Source organism: Pinus tabuliformis, chromosome J (genome assembly GCF_031772625.1).
Source record: "Pinus tabuliformis cultivar Carrire ecotype Pingquan chromosome J, CPIR1, whole genome shotgun sequence".
Taxonomy (NCBI): Eukaryota; Viridiplantae; Streptophyta; class Pinopsida; order Pinales; family Pinaceae; genus Pinus; species Pinus tabuliformis.
Genome location: NC_142295.1, coordinates 930,662,417 through 930,687,188, shown reverse-complemented (window position 1 = coordinate 930,687,188; position 24,772 = coordinate 930,662,417).

The window sequence follows — 24,772 nt, the reverse complement described above, 5'->3', positions numbered from 1 at the left end:
AGGTCATCAATCTGCGGGATTAGGTATCTATTCCGGATAATGATCTTGTTCAGCACCCAATAGTTAGTACAGATCCTCCAGGTCCCATCCTTCTTCTGTACCAATACAATCGGGATCCCACAAGGTGATGAGCTTGTCCTAATGCGCCCTTTCTGCAATATTTCTTGAATCTGCCTCTCGATCTCATCATTCTCCATAATAGAGTGGCGATAGATCATTCCATTGGGTAGTGGTGCACCTGGGGTCAGATCGATGGAGTGCTTGACCTGACAGTGTAGAGGTACCCTTGTGGGTGAGGCGAAAATATCCCTGTACTCCTCCACAACCTTGTCCATATACTATTGTTGCGTAGAGGAGCCTTGCCAGGAAGCCATAGCCACAACCTTCTTCTTGCCCTGGGGGTGAATTATAAGGAAAACAAATTTCCTGGTCTGGGAAATGATCTTAATGCAACGCTTTACAGTGATAAAAGAGATGGCGGTAGGTGAGGCTACCTCTGGTATCTTGTACAACGTATTAGCCAAAGTAATAATGACAAAGCAAGGTCTAGACTCATATACAACATGTCACTTCCACAAGTATGGTTGTCCTAACAATACATCACATAGTACCTCATCCGTGAAGGACTTGATGTTATAGGGAAGGTGACACTTCTGGCTAACATGAAGATCTCATCCTTGGTCAAGCCACCCGATGGTGTACGACTGTGGATGTGTTATAGACTTTAGGCTTAGCCACTTCACTACCTCTATTAAAATGAGGTTCTTTTGGCTCCCATTGTCGATAATGAACTGCAACAGAGAACCCTTCACCCACATTTGTGAGTGGAAGAGGCATTCCCCCTCCTCTGGATCTTCAAGCTCAATCTTCTGGATCTTGGTGGTGGCCACGGTGGCACTAGGATTCACATCAATGATCTTCTTCCCTTTGTCAATTTCCTTATCGGGTTCTGATTCAGAGTCGGAACCTGCGTCTGATTCGGAAGCCTTCAACTCATCTACTAGTGACTGCTTGACCAAACACTCACTTGTATTATGAGTGGATCTCTTATGGAACTCACACCATTTTCCCATGTCCTTCTTCATCTTCAGGGTGTTTTTCCTTTCTTACGAATTTGGCAGGTTATCCTAGGTAGCACCACCTTAGCTTTGTCCTTTATTCTTTGGTTTGGGGGAAAATTTTCCTTGCTTTGGATTCACAGATCCAAAGTCTCGCTTCTTCTGTTTAAACTTATGCTCAATCTTGTCAGCGTACAGATACGTCGTGTCGAGTGAGGAAATGTCCAGGAACTCCATATTGTCCTAGATGTACTTGTGTAAACAATCGCGCTACTTAAGCATCAATTTCTGCTCAATATCCTAGATACCCAGCTTCGTGCAAAGGGTATGGAAAGTATTTGTGAACTCTGGCACATCTTGGTCCCTTCCCTGCTGTAGTGTGGTCCACTTTATGTATTTGCATTCATAGCTCCCGATAGGGTAATATTATTCCTTGATGGCGTCTCAGAAAGAATTCCAAGTGGGTGTGGTTGAAAACAACGAGGGTTCACTCTCATCCTTTTTTCATAGTGTTAGAGCCTATATTTGTCTTAGGCTAAAAAGACAAGGTTCTAGGTCCACATCAAACCACGCTCAACTTCGTAGCTAGCCCTACGAGGATAGGGGAGGGCTCTCTCCAGGTCGATCTCGGCGAAAGACAAACGATGGGGCTCGAGATGACTGTAATAAAAGCTAATATTAGGCTAGGTATGAAGTACAAGGGTTTTATTTGAGTTTTTTGGGGGTTTTGTGTTGGAAACAGGGAAAGGAAAATTGGGCTCGGGGACGAGGCACGGTTTCTGCAGAGTTCTGATTGGGGCAAGGAAGGCAATTGTTTTGATGCTTTAAAGTGAGTGAGATGGATAGATCAGACTGGTGAGGAGCTAAGGAGAGCAAAAAAGTCTCAAGAATTCTCCTTAAACAAATGAAAACATGGAAATTTAAACAAATTCAAAGGCAGAGCATAACAGTTAATGGATTCCACCTTAATCACTCATTTGTTCAAATTCAGAAGAAAAGAGAGGAAAATGATACACATAACACTAATAAACTTAAAATTACTCAGAGAAGCACACCATCAAAACATAAAGCCACATGGATCCCAAACAGTGCTGCAAAACTCTGGTCTTTCCTTAGCCAAAAATGCAGAGATAGAATGTACAATGATATGCCAAAGTAATCCCAAGTGTCCAACCCTGAAAATGACTTTTAAATTACATGATATAGCTAGCCCAACCCATTCCCTTGCCTCTTGGGGTCGAGCTCATCATTCTAGGAGTTGTTTCAACCATTTCTAAACAAAGCACTAAAATCTAGGCAATCAAAACAACTTGCCTCTGTATTTAGGAAACTGATTCATTCATTAATTTTTCACTTTTTAGTGAATGAATCCTCTAGAACAAGTAAATAAGTGCCAAAATTACATCATGTTTATCCAATTACATCAAGATAGATCAAAAATTACATCACAAAGCAAAACTAGTCAAACTGGCCGAATTTCTGAGCTAGAAGGTGAAAAATTTGGCAAAAAACCTCTGTGCGCCGCGCCAATTTCTCTATGCATCGCGCCACTTTGAGGTTGTGTTTGAGGCACTTCCTAAAGTCCAAATTGTGCCCAAGTGAGCTTGTTGGAAATCCCTACCTGTATACTTTCCAACCCAAGAGGAATTTCTAAATTTGGTGCCCATTTGCCCCTCCAAAACTTCAATCTCCCAAGATTGCTTCCTGTGTGTCAAAATAGGGGCAGAAAGGTCATTTTGTGAGTGTTTTTGACCTCCTGAGGACTCAAAATTTGCCCAAACTTCTTTGCCATGCACTAGTAATCATGATTTTTCATGAAAAATCCAAAAATATAAACTTTTTGCAGTTTGGAGCTCCCTAGCAAAAGCGCACGCCACGTGGCGCGACGCATAGGGAGAAAAACCATATTTTTTGTACAAAAATTTTCCAAAATGCCAAAAATGCCCCAAATTTCTTGAAATTTGGGCTGGAGCTTCTTAATTAGGTGTCATGCTGAGCTAAAGAGGCTTCGGCCAATATCTAAAGATGATCAAGCTCCCTTTGCCTCTTTTGCTTCCTTATTGCCTTCCTCAATTTTGCCTTTAAATTCCTGATTCGTGCCTTGCAGACCTTGTTTTGTGCCATGTAGTGGAAAGCCATGTGTCTCAGCAATGCATGATCCTTATCGGCCTTTTCCAATAGTCTCTCTAAGTGGATGTTGACTCTCTCAAGCCAAGACTCTCGATCAGCGTTGATTTCTTGCTCAAGCGAAGTGAACTCCACCCTCCTTCTTTGGGTAGCTTGGCGGTTTTTCTTTATGTTTTTGCCACCTCTATGAGGCCTCCTGGGTGCATGTACTTCTGTTGGCGAATCACTGTGGGTCTCCTCCTCATGATCATATGATGGATCAGATGCCATCTCTACTAGTGGATGAAATGTCTTGGAGCTGCCTTGAACTGTCTTGATGCAAAATAGGTGATTTTATGGTGTGCCTTGACCTTTGCCACCAAGGGGAACAATGATAGGTGGGACTGTGGAGGGAGAGGGTTTGAGGGATTTATGTATGGGAAGAGGGTTTAGGGTTTGGGATTGTTGTATATGGTTTAAGGTGTGAGGTTAGAGGATTTGGGACAGAGCATGTAGGAGAAGGGAATAATGAAATTAGGTGATAGGGAATTAGGGATTGGTGAAGACAAGGGAATAATGGGAAGGAGAAATGATTTTGGTGGCAAAACAGTGAGTTCTGAAACCCTGGCAGCAAGTTTGCTTATGTTTATAGAAGGAGGGTTTGATATATGTGTTCACCCATTGTCATCCATAAACCACCATCACTAATCACAAAACTAGATGAAATATCAAAATAGCAACACTACCTGGCAAATCCATGCAAGTTATGAGCAAATTGGTGAAATTTGAAACAATTTCGGGCTTTCAGGTGTATGCGCCGCGCCACATACCCAGTGCACCACATGCTCCCAGTGCGCTGTGCCCGTTCAGCATAACACTGGACAATTTCTCCCAGTGCGCCGCGCGCTTCCAGTGTGCCGCGCCACCTGTTCTGTGCGCCGCGCCGGCTAGTTGCAAGCAATTTCACCCCAAAACACGCACTTGCTCACCCAATTCACTTTGAAATGCTTTTCTTTGACCTTGGCATGCAGAATGACATTGATCTTCATGGCAAAACCTTTATAAAGACATTGATTTGATTTTTGGTTCTTCAAAATCCATTACTGTAATGTTTTGAAATTGGCACTTTTTCATAATTAATACAACTCTGTCTTTTTGTTTCCTCCTTGATTTTTTGGTTGAAATGATGAAATTCTTGGCAATTTTTTGCAGGAATAGCTGACATGGAATTTGGCAAAGGAGACCAGGGTTGCGCCTGAAGATTTGAAAAACCGAAAACTTTGAAAATTATTACAAAAGGACAAAATGTTTGACTTTTCTTCAAAACAGAGTTTTGAAGAAGAGTCATAATCCATCCATATGATGATGAAAATCTTTAAATGACAACTTTGAAAGAACCTCCCTCTAGCCTGCTGACTTTATTGGACATTATGAAGACACATTTTGTGAAACCCTAGACCTAGTGACTGAAAATAACTCTTGCTGGTCAAAAGACATGAAAACTAGATTTTGATGAACAGACCTGAGCCAGCAGTGCAAAGCATGAGGGGGATGAATGACAAAAGCCCTTCCGACAGAGTTTATGGCATGCCCCTAGCGGAATGCAACTGAGTGAAACGAGCGAGACACCTAAAAATGAAATGCAAAAAGAGTTTTGATCTCTGACGGAGGGATGACCAGACCGACTCTAACACACAGTAGATTTCCCACCAATCCTTGACATGTGGGGCAACTTTAAGAAGTGAAAAAGTGATCTTTTCCTGATTGGAAAAGTCATGAACTATAAAATATCTCCAATAGATTTAACCATTTATGTACAACATCTACATCTATCATGCCTTCGAATATGGGAATATAAAAGTTAACTTTTACCTTAAAAGGAGTGGCACCTCCAGAGTGGCTGCTAGATGAAGATGCATCTTTTGTGGCTAGCCGTCGAAGGATCTAGGCAAATTTATCCATCATCGCATCCTTGTGTCACTCAAGGTCTTCCTTGAGCAACATTTTGAAAGGATCTTGTACCCCCTTGTCTTTCTTTTCTTCCACCATGGGAGTTTGTTGGGTTTTGTGAGGCTGATCTTGCAATGGTTCAACCAAATCAAGCCCTAACTCCTTATACCCGACCTCATTGGGGACATGCAAAGAAAAACAGAGAAAGAGCAGACCACTCTGATACCATTGATTCGAACTTAAATGGAAATAAAACAACTTATAGATATAATCATAAACACAGAGATGCAATAGAAAAACACTTCATTTCATTAATAGAGAAATAATGAACTATGCTTACAAATAGAATGGAAATAAGATAGCTCGAGCGATGGTAGCTTATCTCTTAGAAGAGATGTGGTGGCTACATGCCTCTGAACTATGTTACAATGAGGCTCAAGGGCCTATTTATTATTGAAAAATGTGAGAAAACACTAAGCAACCAAAACCCTAACCTCAAGAGACGTAACACCAAGAGTTTGTGGGCCCCATTGGGGTTAGTTGGGCAACCAACTTCCCGAGGTCGTAACTTGGTCATATTATCTCCGTTTGGTGCGTACGATACCTTGTTGGAAATATCTCTCTGAGTACTACATGTTTCGCCACAAGAGATGGGCTTGTCGTTGACCCCCAAAAAACATCGTTTAGGGGGTCAAAATTGCTCCAGAAGTTCAAGCCCGAAAACCGCTAAAAATAGTAATTGCTGAAATGAACAAGGAAACAAATGAAACTGACTAAGGGGTTTAGGTGGAATAGGCAGGTGGCCACCAATATCAACTTGGATCAAGAGTATATTATCCTCACCTTCCATATATGTTTTCTCTCATAAGGGCTTCCCAAAGCATATCTTATGTTCATTGTGGTTGGTGTATTATTTTATATTTATTGTTCTCCATTTTACATATTTTATCTCTTACATGCATAAGTAGAAAACAATGATTAATAAATATGGAATATAAGGAAATTGACCCTCATGATATAGATTTCAGTATATTTTTATTAGATTTGTTGTGACAAACTATCCATTAGAATATCCATGGAAATTTACAGATCAAACCCCAATAAACATTTTTCTACAATGAAGTAATATCGTAGGGTCAACTCATACAAACAAGACACATTCATGTCGAAATTTTCACCAAAAATCAATCATCTTTCTTTGGAATCCATCAGACATCACATTCTCTAAAGACTAGGAGGGTTTGACCTCTCCTTTAATTTTTTTCATAGCCTATGTTTCTTTTTAGCATTCAAGGAAACAAATCTCTCCTAATACCCAACATGTCACTTTTATTTAATGATATGTGCCTCCATAAGGAAGATGATTTTTTTTTTTTGAATATATGCACGAGATCCATTAGGTGTGTAATCTTAAAATACTCCAAATACGTAATCTCATATAATATATACTTCCTTTTCATCCCAATGGGAATTTTATCAACAAAGATTTCAAAAACTTTAAGATAATTGATTTTGGTGTCCCATTTGAATCTAAAAATATCATAAATTTGGTTTTGATTCTTTGTTTCATATGCCCTATGCCAATATTTCAATGACATTATTTCATATCTATAGGTTATCTTTGGAATACCATTTAAAGCATATGATTATTTTCTATGAGGGTGGTATTATACAAGGAATACCCTTTAGCATTGTACTCAAGAATTTGTACGGGGTTCAACCACCTAGCCCTTACAAAAGGTACACAACATTTATATCCATGACACACTTTTGCTACAATACTTATGATACTATTACATAAATAACAAATTAGTGCCAAAGAAGACAATTTCACCAAATTAAGTATGACAATTAACTTCAAAGATATAAAGTACATATCAATAAGCATGTTAATTAGAGAAAACTCGTAGTTCTAGATAATCATGCAAGGTGATGCACACATACCATATAATATAAAATATGTCTCCATATGGATGGGTCTTAATACATCATATACTTGTATCCCTTCCCATAATTTATTCAACCCATCAATTAATGGTTGGAGGTAGACATCCATTCTCTTAACTTATCGTTGACTAGGAATTATAAGAGCCAATATAAAATGTTCATTCTTTAGAGAAAACCATGGAGGAATATTGTTATTGATCACTACCACTAGAGAAACACAATAATTGATATTTTGGAGAGAATGTGGGTTAACTCCATCCATGACTATGCTCAATCGAAAGGTTTTTATCTTTATTGAATTTATTGGACCATATATCCTATAATTACCATATGGTTATTGAATCTATTGGGATCCACACAACTCTTGGCTCACTTTTCTGTGAGGCATGCCACCTATGTGACACATCTAATTATTTATAATGAAATATCCTTCGAATCATTTGGATTATAGGCATGTGCCTCAATATCCCATGAGGAGGACCATGTGCCTTAACCCATTAAACAAAAATATGGTACTTTCCATGCTTACGTTCTAGCAATATCTCTTTGTAATGAACATTTTCCTTTATAAAGAATACAATCATTTGGACAAGCATGATATGATATGTAACTAACACCTTCCCTTTTCAACAAATTCTTTAACCCTTTGTAGTTTTCAAGGAGGACATTATCACTTGGAAGTACCATATAATTGAATAACTTTTCATTAATGGGTAATATATATATATATACATTGTTATTAAGCATGCATAAATTCCATTTTCATGGTTGATTGTGTGACTAGACTCATTGAAATATAGGGGGACATAATCGTTAGCTACCTCAATAGTACTAAGAAATACATGTATAACATACCATACATTTTTTCAAGTTATATAGTGCAATTGTTACTGATGGACCTCTAAATTAGACACAAATTAAGGCCCATCTAACCTTTCTTAGGCACTTAATAATGCTTTTTAGCTTTAATATGTTCTTAGGAAGGTTTAGATTTAATTGCATATTATGTGCCTAATATTATTTATTTTTGTAGAATATTGTGAGAATATTGGACAAATTATGAAGATTTAGAGGAGGAGATAATCTAGGGACTTGCTCCCTACTACATGAGGACCAATATTGGATAATAAATGAACAAAATCTCATGAAATTATTGACAAATTCTGGAGCTCCGGTGGTTGAGAAAATCTAGGAATGTGTTCCCTGTCATTTAATACAGATTCCTAATGTTGGGAACCATATCCACTATTTGAGGGATTTTGGAGGGGAAAACTTCCTCCTTTCAAGGAGAATGCTTCCCCATAAATTTTAATAAGTACCAATTTGAAATTTTGTCTAGAGGAATGTATTTCTTAGTCTTCTTGTGGAGAAAACTTGTACTTTTGCAGTCCACTTTCATTTCTAACAGGGATGTACTTGGATTGATTCCATTAATGAAGTTTGGTGCCATTTTTAGATTCTAAAGCTTGGTATCCTTCATAGGAATCTAAGTATCCTTAGGCTTGGCCATCCCAGGAGCCTTAGATCCCTTTTGTATAATTTTCTTTTCTTCTTTTCACTTCTTATTCACATGCATATCTTATTCTTGTTTTTCCTATTTCTGCATTTAGTATTGATGCTTCTTTTGTTGTAGGATTGGGTTAAATGATTGAAGTAAGTTATTTTTAAGTTTATTTATAGAGTCACAAGCATGATGCATCCTTAGAACAAATTGAAAAGTCATCTTCATCATTTAGCTACTTGGATTGGTTTACTAGTTCACAAATCTAGAATTTCTAGAAGTCCCTTATAGAAAAATAGTAGTAATTTTATGTTATTTTTTAGAACGTGTTAATGAGTTAATTTGAGTTGATTCCACTTGAATTTGGTCATCAAAAATTAAATTTAATAATAAAACACACCCCCATTTAATTTTCACTTGATTAGGTTAGGCATTTGATAGGTTAACTAGCTCACTAGTTCTTGAATTTCTAGTTTTTAGAGTAGTAATTTTTTGCTATTTTTTAGCACGTATTAACAAGGGTATTTTGGAGTGATTCCACTTGGAATGGAGACCTAAGACATCCTAATTAATAAAAAAAAAATTTCCATCCCATTTGAATTTTATTTACTTGGGCATTTAGCAAGATTCTCGCTCATGTAGCATTACAGGCCTCTTGTAGCAAACTTGTAGCATCACTTTCCTTCACCAGTTTTGATCCCCACTGCAACTTTGACTTATTATAGATGAATAATGACCCCTAGGATATAAATACATGATTATGGAGACCTAAGGACCACTCTATACCCCTCCTTCCTCCACTACAAGAAAAAAACAACAAATAGAGTTAGGAAGCAATTTTCACATTTGAAACTCTTCAATGCAAGTGAAGTAGACTTAGTTTCTAAATTTCGTAGTTATGTCTTGTAAAATAACTTTATTCTTTCCAATAAATTTGAAATTATATTAATGATTTCAAAACCCCCTACTGAAACCATTGCTCATCCTCTGAGAAACCTATCCATATTCTTTCCCTGTTGTTATTCTCTTATGCCTCAGATGCCTTTCATGATGTCCCATACTAATGTGGATGTAATTGCCCTAGTTGGATAAGATTTATGTTTATCTCAATTTCCCATAATTCTTTTGATTCTCCCTCTTGGTTTTAGTATTTCAGAAGTATCTATTGATTCTCCTCCTCTCATGACTTCAATAATATTTTATCAATGTGAAACAAGGAGTTTCTCTTTTCTATTACATGAGTGAGAGTGCTTATGGAAACAAAGGTAGAATAAATATTCTTTTTATGATGCCAAGGAGAAGTTAGAATTCAATGTGCAAACCAAGGCACTTTATCCTTAATGACACAAATTCACTGATCTTTCTTACTAAGATTTAAATATGTGGTAGCTACAAAGTATGCTTTTAATAATTGAGAGAGTTTTAAGGGTTTTCATGCCAAGTATTGGTGGAGAAATTTTTTACTTTCCCTTTCCCCCATGATTCTTTCCTCCTTCTTAGGGTTTGAGTGCAATTATTTCCACTAACAAGCTTCTTGTAACAACCTGTGACTTTCTTGTAACACCTTTTGCAGACCCTGTAGGTTCCTATGCACTGGAAGCTATTGTAGCAGAATAATTTTTTAACAGTCTTGTTTCAAGGTTGAGGAAATAAAAATTACAACATGCACCCTTTCCTTATTCAACACACCATATTCTTAAGCAAATGCTTAACCAATCCAACTGTTTTCTCTTACTAGAATCCAAACTGTAAATTTGCAGAGTACTTTTTCTTGATGATTGAGGTGCTTTTGGAATCCTTATGCCAAATGTTGGAGAGAAGGAATTTTTACTTACTTTTCCTTTGAATATTTCCTTTCTTCCCAAGGCTCTAGTGGTTGTTATGAGCAGAATTTTCCTTCTTGTAGCATTCTGTTAGCTTCGTGTAGCAAATTTGTTCTTCCTATAACAATGATGTTCCTTCATGTAGCAAATAGGTTCTCCCTGGAGTAGTTATGTTCCTCATGTAGTAGATTTGTTTCCTCCTATAGAAACCAACTTGAATCTTGTAACAGATACTCCTTGCATTCCAAGAGGTGGTGGGTTCACCTTTTCATTCTTTTATTTTTATTTTTCATTGATTTTTTTTTTTGTATTATTTTTTATTTTTTCAAAAATTTTCTCTTTTTTTTCATTGCATGAAAAATAAAATCAAAGTGCTTTGATTTAATTGAGTTGGCCCCCAAATAATTTTTAAACTCCATGATAACATCCAACTTAATTTCACTCTTGTCTCATTTATCTCCCACATGTGTGGCTAACCTTTGGAGAAAAGGTAAGTGAATTGCTAGATAAGACCGATGCTTCCTACTATTAATTTTGGCTATAAAAGACTTTTCCTTCTCACACTTTTAATGTTTTCTTAAGATATAATAGGTTCGAAGGGTGAGGTTAGAGAGTTGCATACCTTTGTCTTACCATAAATGTTTTTTTTTGTGCAAGATGTTGTTGTAGTTGTGGAGGTTGCCTTTGATGATCCTGAAGTTGCATGTGATAATATGTTGGAGGTACTCTATGTTGAAATATGGGAACAAGAATATTCCAATTTAATTTGTCCTTGAATTAAAATAGAATTTAGTCTTAACAACTACTTGGAAATAATTAATTAATTTATTTTGACTTAATTAGTTGGAGAAATTCAAGTTAGAAGTCTTTCTGAAGTCATGCAAAAGTTATCCCTAAAATTTAGGAGATAATGTTGAGTTATATTTGAGTTGTAATTAGTTAACTTAGTTTACTGAGTTAAGTCCAGTTAAATTAGTTCCAAACTGTTTGAGGAACTAATGGTGAGTTAACAGTCAGTTGATGCATGCATGCACTCAACTAGTGTACTCCAGTTAACTGAAGATTCCCTCATCAGAAACTCATGCATGTCTATTTTGAGAAATACCCAGTTGAGATTAAAGTCAAGGACAATGTACTACCAATTGCATGTGTTTTCTTATAAAGAGAACTCATGCATGCATTCAAGGAATCAATCCTTGAGGATTGCGCAATTCTTATAGTGTGTGAGATCATAGTGTTCCAATTGGTTGAAGGAGAATCATCCCAAAGGAATAGCACAAGTAAATAGGAGCTTGGAGGGCAGAGAGGAAGTATGGAGAGTAGCCAAGATTGCCTATGAGCATCTGTGAGGATTGTACTGAGAGCTGGCTAGCTGTGAGAGCTAAAGCTTTGTATAATTCCTATGTATGTCCATCTTGTATGATAATACAGATAGTGGGGTTTTTAGTTGAGGCTTTCCCCAAAGTATTTTCATGTGTATTGTGTATTGATTCTTCTTCTTATGGTTATATTGTTCAGCTCGATATTTAAGCTTTCACAAATTGATAGTAGAAGTAGGTTATAGTATTATTCTTTGATTTATATTGTATTACCAAGTTAACATATATACAGATTTTCTACATGGTATCAGAGCTAGATTTGTAGAAATTTTCTACATGACTTCAAAGCTGTGAAAAGTATACTAAGAAGAGAATTCGAAGTTTGAAGTTTGGGGTCGCAGGTGCAAATTGAATTCATATCATACTTCAAGGTTGGTCAATGGCATTTCTACATGGCTTCGGAGCTGTGAATAGTATACTGAGAAGAGAATTCGAAGTTTGAAGTTTGGGGTTACAGGTGCAAATCGAATTCATTTCATACTTCAAGGTTGGTCAATGGCGTTCTATGGCTTGAGACTCAAGTATGCCTTGGAAGGTAGCTCAAATTACATAGCATGTAAAGATAGAATGGAGGTTGTATTAGAAGACAATGGCTCGAAGGAATTCATTGATCAAGAAATCCCAAAGCCAGCTTCAACTAATGCACAAGAATTGTCTGAGTGGAAGAAGTGTGTGGTGAAGGCGAGATAGATCATCCTTGAGGGAGTTTGAGACCATATTGTCTCGAGTCTTCATGGGAAGGATACTCCATTTTCAATGTGGAAGACATTAAAGGACTTCTACCAGAACAGTAGCGACCAGAGGAAATTTACGCTCAAGGATAAGCTTCAAAGAATCAAGATGGAGAAGGGCGATACTATTTCCACATATCTGAACAAGCTCACCACCTGTAGAGATGAGCTTAGCAGTGTGGGAATAACTATTGCCGATGATGATATGGTGAGCCTCGCTCTCCTTGGCCTTCTAAAGAGTTGGAATAGCTACCAGGACTCTGTGAATGGAAGGGAGAAATTTCCAGATTGGGAATGATTGTGGTCAGATATTATGCAGGAGGAGATCAGGAGGAGCACACGAGATGGTTCTTCATTCAAGAATGATGATGAAGAAAATTTGACCTTAGAAAGTAAGGCAAGGAAAGGGAAGGGGAAGGCTTCCCATTCCAAATCGAATTCTTCTCATGGAGGGAAGAAGGGTGATAAGTCTAAAGTGAGATGCTTTAATTGTCACGAGATGAGACATTATGCGACTAATTGCCCATCGAAGAAGTCCAAGAAGGGATCCTCGGAAGGATTGGAAGGTGAGGAATTAGCCTCCCAGTTCGAAATGGACTTTACCCTCATCACATGCATGGTGTCATCGATGATGGGTTGTGTCTTGGTATCTTGACAGTGGAGCCTCATTCCACATGACCGGTGATAAAACTTCATTCAGTGCCTTGAAGGAGAAAGACCTCAAGATGCGCATAGAGATGGGTGACGACGGAAGGTATAGTGTTTCAGGAGTGGGCATGGTTTCTTTTCAGAGGGGGCATGGAGCTCCTCTCACCTTGAAATATGTGATGTATGTTCCTGGATTGAAGAAGAACTTGGTATTGATTGCGATGTTGGAGGAAAAAGGCTATGATGTTGTCTTCAGTAAAGGAAAGGTGTTCCTAAGACACGTAGCCATGGTTCATACCAAGAGGATAAGGATTCAGGTGAATAATCTCTATAAACTAGAGGTAGATGATTGTGCAGCATTGAGTACGAAAGCAGAATTGGTGCAAAGCCAAGACATTGGCGAGTTGTGGCACAGGTGGTTGGGCCATTTTCATCTTGGGGCTTTGAAGATAATGCAACATATATCTACAAGACTTCCCAAAGGTAAACTTGAGCAAGTTGACACATGAAAAGGTTGTACCTTGGGAAAGTAAACCAAGTCTTCCTTTCATGATCGAGACAGTCGAGCGAAGGCTATCTTAGAATGAGTTCATACTAATGTGTGTGGACCATTCTCGATGGCATCCAAAGTGAAGCAAATGTACTATGTGATTTTCATTGATGATTATTCTCGTAAATGATGGATTTATTTCATGCAGAAGAAGGACCAAACCTTCATAAAGTTTTTTGAGTTCAAAGCTTTGGTCGAGAAAGAGTTAGGGAAGAAGATCAAGTCCTTGAGAAGCGACAACGGTGGGGAATATGTCTCTCAAGAGTTTAAGGACTTCTGTGGAGTAGAAGGAATTAAATGAGAGTTGACGACACCTCATAACCCACAACAGAATGGGGTGGCTGAGAGGAAGAACAGAACTATTGTAGGGGCAACACGGGAGATGCTGCATGACCAAGGCCTACCACTTCACTTGTGGGTTGAGGCATGCAACACAGCAGTCTATTTGCAGAATAGAAGCCCACATTGGGTACTTGGGATGAAGGCACCAGAGGAAGCTTTCTCTAGTAAGAGACTATATGTGGGTCACTTTAGGATCTTTGGCTCATCAGTATATTGCCATGTGACAAAGGATGCATGGAAGAAGCTTGAGCCGACAATAGAGTTGGGGATATTTGTGGCGTATACTAATACACCTCACAACTATCGGGTGTACTTGCCTATCAGTCAGAGAATAGTGGTTCACAGAGATCTCAAGTTTGATGAGCAGAAGGCCATGCGAGTTTCCCTTGAGAGGGAGCTCCAACTACAGGCTATGGAGGAACTGTTGGTTCCTAAGGAGGAGGAGCCTCATACTGATGTAGAGCAGCTGCATGCAGAGGTTCCAGGAGTGGAGACATCCACTCAAGTGGAGTATTCTAGAGATGGATAGAAGCGCACAAGAGAAGTTGACAGATTTTTGAAGGATGTGAGAGAGAATGTGGGAGAACCATATTCTTAGTGCATACAGAGGAGGTCACCTGAGAGGTACACTAGATACATGGCCCTTGCTGGGGAATGTGTTGAGACCAAGCCATCTTACTTTGAGGAAGCAGTGCAGCAGTCGATTTGGGTTGATGCTATGGTGGAGGAGTATGACTCCATAATTCATAACAAAGTTTGGGATGTGGTTCCAAGACTAGAGAACAAGTCAGTTGTGAATTCCCGTTGGCTTTACAAGGTAAAGAAAGCTACTGATGATGGGAGGATCATGTTGTTGCAGTAAATTTCGACAGAGGAGCAAGATGCTGACATTTTGACAAAGGAATTGTCAAAGTGTAAATTCAAGTTCCATAGAGACAAGATCGGGGTGGTAGATAATCCCTTTCTTGTTGAGAGGGAGTGTTGAAATATGGCAACAAGAATATTCCAATTTAATTTTTCCTTGAATAAAATTGTGGATTAAAATTGAATTTAGTCTTGACAGCTACTTGGAAATAATTAATTAAGTTATTTTGACTTAATTAGTTGGAGAAATTCAAGTTAAAAGTCTTTTTGAAGTCATGCAAGGGTTATCCCTAAAATTTAGGAGACAAGGTTGAGTTATATTTGAGTTGTAATTAGTTAACTCAGTTTAATGAGTTAAGTCTAATTAAATTAGTTCCAAACTGTTTGAGGAACTAATGGTGAGTTAACAATCAATTGATGCATGCATGCACTCAACTAGTGTACTCCAGTTAACTGAAGATTCCCTCATCAGAAACTCATGCATGTCTATTCTGAGAAAGACCCAGTTGAGATTAAAGTTAAGGACAATGTACTATCAGTTGCGTGTGTTTTATTATAAAGAAAACTCATGCATGCAATCAAGGAATCATTCCTTGAGGATTGCGCAATTCTGACAGTGTGTGAGATTAGAGTGTTCCACTGGGTTGAAGGAGAATCATCCTAGAGGAACAGCACAAGGAAATAGGATCTTGGAGGGTAGAGAGGAAGGTTGGAGAGCAGCCAAGATTGCTTATGAGCATCTGTGAGGATTGTATTGAGAGCTAGCTAGTCGTGAGAGCTAAGGCTTTGTATAATTCCTATGTATTTCCACCTTGTATGATAATACAGATAGTTGGGTTTTTAGCTGAGGCTTTCCCCAAAGTATTTTCATGTGTATTGTGCATTGATTCTTCTTCTTCTAGTTATATTGTTCAGCTCAATCTTTAAGCTTTTGCAAATTGATAGTAGAAGTAGGTTATAGTATTCTACTTTGATTTATATTACATTATCAGGTTAGCCTACATACATATTTTCTACACTCTAGGTTTTCTTCTTGTTGTTGTTTCTCTTCTCCTGAGATGGTCTTGATGTAAGTTATGTAGCTGATCATATGTCATTTCTAAACAAAGGTAAGGTTGTTGTGCATGTCTTCTGAACTGGATTGCACCTTGACTGATGATGTTCATGTGTGTGTGTAGGTGTTTCTCTCATGAATGGGATGCATATGCTAGTGGAGTGATTCTATGAGGGTGATGAGTCCATTCTTGGGTGAAAACATGGCTCCCTCGTGCTTCCTGTTGGTGGGGGAGAAAAAATATCAAATATTTATTTTGACTGCACAAGTTTCTATAGGAGGAGTTTCTTCCTATAGCAGCCTTTTAATCCTTTCTTCTAGTATTCAGTTGGCATGGTGGTGTTGAGGGGAGTGATGAAATGCCATGTAAATAGGGTTGGATTCATGAGGAGGTAGTGTGAAGAATGGAAAAATGGAGAACAATGGTCTCTGTGTGTTTTTTTAGGTAGGACAGAGTGAACATTTTGAGCAAGTTTAGGTGAAATGGAGTGGATGAGTGATGGATGGGTGATGAGTAAATCATTGGAGGGAATTATTCATCATTTCATCAAGGAATCATGGCCTTTTGGGATTTTCTTCTCATTGGATCTCTCTCTTGTAGCTGCACAAACTCTTCTTGTAGCATTACATGACCTCCTGTAGAATTACAAGACTTTCCTGTACTCATTATAGTCAAGAGGTGAAATTTGACTTTCTCGTTGATTGGAGGGTGGAGAGAGATGGTTATATAAGAGAGGGGTATGTATATGAGATGATATTTATGGAAGGATGGAGGAGAGCTTGTAAGTGATCTCCTGTAGCAATTATGGTCCCTCCTGTAGCATTTCGGGATAATATCCTGTAAAAAATTGTTTTATTCATATCCCTCAAATGGTAGAATGGATTAACCTAAAAGTTTTTGAGAATTTTTTCATCATCCTTATGAACCTCCCCATAAAAATCTTTTCAAGTGGATGCACGAACATTGAAAACATAAAAAATGGTTGTAGATTATGGAGGCCAATTTCTCGAAAAGTGTGAACTGGAATTTGCTGAAATTTTTTGAGCATGTTACCATAATCCATATGCATCTCCCCATGAAACATATTGGCCAATGGATGCACGTATTTTAATATGTGATAAAAACAATTTTCTACTTTGTGTATCTTGGCCTCCTATAGCAAAACATAACCCTCCTATAGCATTTTAGGATAGCGAGGAAAATGAATGGGAAAGGCCTGGAAATGATGGGTGGATGTTGGAAATGGACAAGGGTGATGGATTAACACAGCTTTGGTCCTATTGGAGCACCTGAGCAAAGGAGGACAAAGCCCAAGTTTGACTTTCTTTGACTAGGTTTTTGATCAACTTTTATTTTGGTAGCTAACTTGTTTTTGTTGCTTGCAAAGGTTGGAGAGCACCTGCATTCATCAAAGGAAGATATATATCTATATCTATATCTATATCTATATCTATATCTATATCTATATATATATATATATATATATATATATATATATTATTTATCTTTTAGGCCTACTAGCTGCCTCAATGAGGTTTTCAACTAGTAGGTCTGCCTAGGCACCTCAAAGGAGGTTTTCACCTAGGATATTTTCTTTTTCTCTTTTTCCAACCCATTGACCGCCTCATGGAGGTTTTCAATCAATGAGCCAATCTTAGACGCCTCAAAGGAGGTTTTCACCTGAGATTTTATTTTTTTCCTCTTATTTTTAATTTCTTTTTATATCCTACTCTACTTGAAAAACAAAATCTCTTTTAAGTATAGGAATACTTCCAATGGAGCCATGTGCACATCAATATGACATAAACTCGTGTGTAAGCTCGAAATGTATGCTTTGACATGTACTTGAATTTGAGAGACCAAATACTTTGACTTTGACGATATCAAGTATTGTTGAAGAAGAAAGTGATGCTCCATCTTGCCGATTTTCCGGAACCAAACATTAATATAGCTTTGATGCCCTTGGTTTGATTTCTCATCTGGATCATTCTTCACGCCTTATTCTACCATGACATTCAAATCTTCCTCATTTTTTTTATTATTCTCTTGAATAATTTTTATTTCTTTTAATGTTTTCCTTCAATGACATCAAGAGAATATTTTTTTTGCAATACTCTTCCTAAGCTAAGATTAATACCATTTAGATCAAGAGGAGATGTTAGGATCTATTGTACCTCAACATTGTAAGTGGGCTAAGCTATTTCCTTGTGTGGGTTTGGAAATGGTGGTAGAGGTAGTTGAGTGGGAGTGGATCTTTGAGATGGATGTGGTTTGCGTTGTGGTTGTGGTGGAGGTGGACAGTATGGATAACTTGGAGTTGAGTATGGAGGATATTGAGGAAAATATTGAGGATATTGTGGATTCCTCCCATAATTTCCTTTCCAACCTTGTTGCCAAGATTGGTTTTCGGGTTGAGATGGCCAAGGTTGCCAAGGAAAGAGTCTGTTCCAATTAATTTGATATGGACGTGTATAAGCTTGAAATTGTGAATTAGGTTCTTTCATCATATCAAGTTGAATAGGATGTTGTGGTCTTCTTGGATCTACATAACATAGTTCTTTGGTGATCGACTTGCTCCATTGTCCTCTTGGTAAACTTCCTTCAACCTCGTTAATGATGGGTAATCTTTAGTAGCATGTGATTCTACATGGATAACACAACTTTCAACATCTTCCTTTTGCTCATTTTTCACTCTTAACATTCCTACTTGTTCGCTTAGATTGCTAAGAATTTATGTTTTAAAGTTACGAAGCAAATTTCCAAGTTCATCTTGACGTACCAATCTTAATGTTGATTTACTTAATCTTGCCCTTCCTCTTGATATGCGCTTACATGTTTCACAAATTTATTCAAATGATAATTGGTATACATCACCTCTACTCATGAGATCAAGGAGATCAATCCAATCACCCCTAATTGTTCTAAGAAAGAGGGTTTTTAGTGTGTCAAATCCTAAATGATGCAATTTTTCCCTCTTAACATTATACATGAATCTCTCTATTAGATCCTCAAGGCTCTCATATTCTTTTTGAGTCATTCTAAATATTTCTTCTTTAAGATCACGATATTTATATTTTTATAGAAATGTCTTTTTCATATCATTCCATGTTCTTATTGAATTAGTCCCTAAACTCATGAATCATTTAAGAGCTCTATCCTTCAATGTTTCCAGAAACAATCTTAATTTTTGCATGTTTAGTAAGTAACCATAAGCTCTACAAAGGATTTCAAATTCAAAGAGAAAGGTTTTTGGATTCTCTGACCTCATACCATGGAAGTTAGGAAGGAAAGATGGAGGGATGTTCTTCATATGAACACTGATATCGATATCTTGAATGATAAATCCAAAAGGATCTTCTTTATTCTCATCATCTCCATCCATTTCTTTTACCTTCTCTTTCACCTCTTCTTCTTCTACCTGCAAAATTAGATGGTGATGTGGTTCTTACTGCACCACATGATCAATTGGGGGGGTTTGGTATTGAAGAAATGTTTTGTTTTTAAGATTTTTTTTGAATGAAAACACTAATGCAATGCAATTTTCTGTTTTTGAAATGAAAGATGTGTAATGCAATTTTTGTTCTTGTAGAAAGTAAAAGAAATGAATCAACTATGGAAGAAAACAATGCATTCTTTGACACCTCCCTAGAAACGGTGCCAAAAAGTGGTGAGCCTCGGTATTGCAACAAGAATGTTGCAACTCCCAAGGCTACCAACTTAAATTATCAACCCGAGGTTCGTACAAACTTAAGAGGTGTCGACACTATATGTGCAACATATAATGTGTCCTTCTTTCATTGATATGATGTAATGGAGTGAATGTCATGAAATCAAATCCTAAACTAATTTCATAAATGGAAATTCTACTTTCTCAAATGTAAACACTAATCCTAATTGCAAAAATGGAAATCAAACACTAGCCTAATTGCAGGATGTGAAAGTTGCATTGAAAAGGGAACCTAGTCTTAACTTAAGAATAAAGAAAGTAAACTAATATAACATGCATGAAGGAAATAGAATGTAATCAATCACTGCATTCCAAAGAGGTTAGATCCATTGACATAGTTCATTATATACTTCATGTGGAAATCAAGGAAATCATTATTGTGCTATCCAATTCATAAATCTGTCCATTAACCCAAATTGTTGAGATGTGTTGCAGGGGTAAAAATGCAAATCCTAAGTGGTCATTTGTCTTCTCCAATCATGTATTTAGAGACTAGGGGTCATTATTCATATATAATAAACCAAAGTAGCAGCGGGGATCAAAACTGATGAAGGAAAATGATGTTACAGGTTTGTTACAGGTGATTTCTACATGAGGCATGTAATGCTACACGTGCGAGAATATTTCTAAATGCCAAAGTTATAAATAAAATTCAAATGGGATGGATTTCTTTATTAAGTAAGATGTATTAGGTCTCCATTCCAAGTGGAATCACTCCAAAATACCCTTGTTAACACGTGTTATAAAATAGCAGAAAATTACTACTCTAAAAACTGGAATTTCAAGAACTAGTGAGCTAGTTAACCTATCAAATACGTAACCTAATCAAGTGAAAATGAAATGGGGTAGATTTTTTTATAAACTTGAATATTTTTATAACCTAATACAAGTGGAATCAACTCAAATTAATCTCATTAACACATTCTAAAAAATAGAAGAAAATTACTACTATTTTGCTACAAGGGACTTCCATAAATTCTAGATTTGTGAACTAGTAAACCAATCCAAGTAGCTTAATGATGAAGATGAATTTTAAAAGTTGTTATAAGGATGCATCATGCTTGTGACTCTGTAAATAACCTTCAAAATAAATTACTTCAATTATTTAACCCAAGCCTACAACAAGAGAAGCATCAATACTAAATGGAGAAATAGGAATGTTACACAGTATTTTGTCCCGCCTCTTGTTCTCTTCCTGTTCCATATCCTGAAGTGAAAAAATGTTGACAACTGTGAAGTATATCCATCATGATACACATACAAAAGCATCCCTGAAAAACCAAAGGAAAACTGCCCTGAGTCAATTCTGAAGAAGGTTAGCTAAAACCCTAATTTTTAGGGCTAGCGCTCTTTGCTCCACTGCCTGCCCATGTTGATGGCAGGTTGCACTGCTTTACCCTAGCACTGCCAGTGTGGGTTTTGATATGAAAACACATGCTAAACATCTTTTGGAAGGTTTTCCCAAAATGGGAGAGAAGCTTCGTATGCTATAACCTTCGAGAACAACGAGTTGGATATTAGTTGTTGCAGATATGGTTGAGCTCTTCCATTTGGAGCTCTTGATCTTATCTTTATGGGCCTTCCCCTTGAGATGTAGACCTTCCTCCCTCTTTTTTGGATCCCTAACTTCCTCTCCCTTCCTATAAATCAACTCCCTTCCATCCCCAAATGGTTGGTCATTGATTTCCTGCATTCCTATACTGAGATTATGCCCAAATGCTGCCCATTCTAACTTGGAGAAGGAGTGCTTGAAGAGTCTTTGCTTGGACTTGGACATCCACCAAAATGAGGTCTCCAACATCAAGGCATAGGTTGTATGCTTCCCTTTTTAGCTCATTAATATATACATCTGATGTGCAATTTCCATCATAGTGTAAATTCTTATGCTTTTAGCTTAATACTCCTTGATCTATTAAGTAGTTTATGTTTGATATATGCCATATATGCTCTTGTACCTTGTATTTCTCTTTGATCTTTCTTGCAGGTACTCAGACGTGAAGAACAAGTAAGGAGTAAGCCTGGAAGCGAAGGAATCAAAGTCATCTCCAAAGGATTGAGTGATTAGCATCAGAGTGAGGTAAGTCACCCTCTTTCTACATTGGTTAAACATAATCTAGGAAATTGTATGTTAGTTTGTTTCTAGACCCACTCATTGGGCTAGAGAGATCATCTCTGTCCGCAGAGGGAATTTTCCTTCACAACAAAAGTCATAGGGCCCTGTTGAAAATAATATGTGTGTGATTAGAAAGCTAGATATTGTGAGGTCCTTTTCATGTGCTAAGGGAAATTTCTAAGTTCAATCATGGACCATATGAGGTGATTCAATTTCATGGAGATAAAAAAAGATTAGGGATTGATGGAAAATGTGATGGTGCAATTATTTGCTTGGAAAGGACCACTATATTTTCTTAGTTGATGGAGAGAAAGAGGTGGGGGAGTTGTTTGAGAGTGAGAAAGAGACGAGGTTGGGCCATCAACAAAGATCAAAAATTTTGTTCATAAGGAAAAAAAAAAATGAAATCAAAATTTGAGTGGGAATTAATTGACACATACTTGAGCTAAGTTTGTTAACACTTGGTGATGACAAGGAGCGAGGAATTGTTCTCTCCAATTGATGCTTTCAATATTACAAGAAGGATAAATACCTAAGCAAGGTTAGGAATGAGAACGATATGGGGGCCTTTGAACTCAAGTGCAAAATATGAGGTGATAAATGGTTCTTAACATTTAATTCCACTATCACTTAAGCTAGTGAAACACTAGAAGAAGTTGAGTGAAGGTGAAATATGTGTGAGAGAAGAAAAAGAGAGGGGTTGTATCACTAGGATAACCATCATCCTAACAATTTGAAACTCATATTACCTCTATCATAATGTTAAATTGATGAGTTAAGGAGGTTTGTAAAGAAACCTTGCGAAGTTAAGTGATTTTTGAGAGAGTGTTATATCGCTGAGACAACCTAGTCTAGGGCAGTATATCAATGAGTTAACCAAGTTTGGAGTGATACATCACTAGAGGAAGCAATATTAAGAAACCAAAATGTTAAGTTAGTTTTGAGTATTATGTCATTGGTTAAGTCAATATTGTAGCACTATCTTGCCGGGAAGATGAACATAAGGGTGATATAGTGTCGAATAAACCAAGTTTACAAGACAAAAATATGAGTTAATACATTTCACATAATGTCATATCACTGGGAAAATAAAATACTGGATTGATTAATCACTTGGATGACCAAGTTCCTAGCATTATATCGTTGTATTGGGCAACACCCCAATGTTATATTGCTCATTTGAGCAACTTCTAGCCCTATATCACGAGGTTGAGAATCTTCTCAAAAACTTCCCCAATGCTCATTTTAAGTGTTATCAACGAAAAAACAAGAGTGAATTTAGCATGAGAAAAATTCAAATCAAATTTGGTAGGGGTATGATGAGACTTTGGAGTACGTGAGACGCTCAATTTTTTATAGGCATTGAAAACACCTAGAGAGAAATGAGGGGGTTGTTGTAGCTGCTATAATAGGAGGAGATATGGATCCTCCCAAAAAATATTTTGAAAGATCACATGTAATTTCTAAAAGTTCAAAGAAGAAAAGGGATGATACTGAAAAAGTAAATCAATAAATTCAACAAATTGAAATCATCTTTGATGAAATGGAGGTTTATATATTGATGTTTGATTGCTTAGTTGTGTAGGAAAGTGATTAGTTGAAACTTGAATGATAAATGATGAATTGGATTGGAATGAGCAAATAGTTTTTGGAATGATACATCATGTTGCATTTAACCAAAGCTCTATAAAGTTACAAATTAAAAATGTTAATTTGAAGAATAAGAAGATAGTAGAAAAATGCAACTTTGAAATTGGCATGACAAGGGTAAAACCATCAAAGGTCCTAGAGTTCCACAAATATATAAGAAATACCCTCCAATATTCTATAAGTGGACAAGAAAGGTTGAATGTAATGCTAAAAATAATAATAAAATAATTAGAAGATGAATTATTTTCTAAGCGCTTATTTGTTGAGCCCATATCAACTACTAAGTCGAATGACATTTCCAAATATATACTTGAGTCAAATTCAAGGTTAAAAGAAGCATCAAACTTATTGGTAGCTATTAGAAAGCATGTTGTAGACGACATTAACAAAATTATTTCTTCAATCCTTGATGACTGGGAGTAGTCGACTAGTTCCAATAGTATTTTTGCAAGGACTTAGTGGCTTAAGGAGTATCTCTGAAAGGACTTAGAGATTGATGAACATTTCTATAAATAATATGTCAATACTTTTAGTTTGAGAGTAGCAAGCATGAATGATTCCCTTGGAAAATAACATAATTTGCACTAAAAAAATTGACTAAAACGAATATAGGCTTGTTGGTCGAGAAGCGTTAAATTATTAAGAGAAATTATTGAAGAATGCTGCACCATTAATTCTAAAAGAAGTGATTTATTTTTTGAGCTTGTTGACATAACAAAAGAGTTGGAAGGACCACATTTAATAATGTATACTAGGGATTGAATTTAAGAACAATTGGGTGCTCTCAAGGTCTCAAAGGCTAATGAGTTTAATGACCTAATTGATTTTATCAAGAATTTGAAAATTGTTTAATCCAGTTTGTTAACAAAATATATTACCAATTGGATATAATTCATTAGTAACGCTTTGAATTGAAGGAGATTGAAGATGAGTTGTTCAAACTCAAGATCAAACAAGAGTTGATGGTTGCACAATTGCAAAAATACATTAAAAGTATTTAAAGAATGTTTTTGTTAGAGTATCCAATAATATTTCTCAAGAAGCAATTACAATAGTTAGTCCATCTCCAACATAAAAACATATAAAGAAAACTTCAACAAGCAAATGAAAGAGTGAGTTTCCAATATAATAAGTATAGGAACATTTCAATAAGCTTTAGCCTTCTTCATTTATTCTCAATTAGCAGTCATCCAACCTTTGTTTTTCAAAGTCTTGAACAACAAAGTTAAAATCCTAGCTATGTTTTATCTTTTCATCTAGGTCTTTTTTAAATCTATATATGGTCCACGAGAGCTCAATCCTAGTCTAATAGGATGAATGCATTTTTT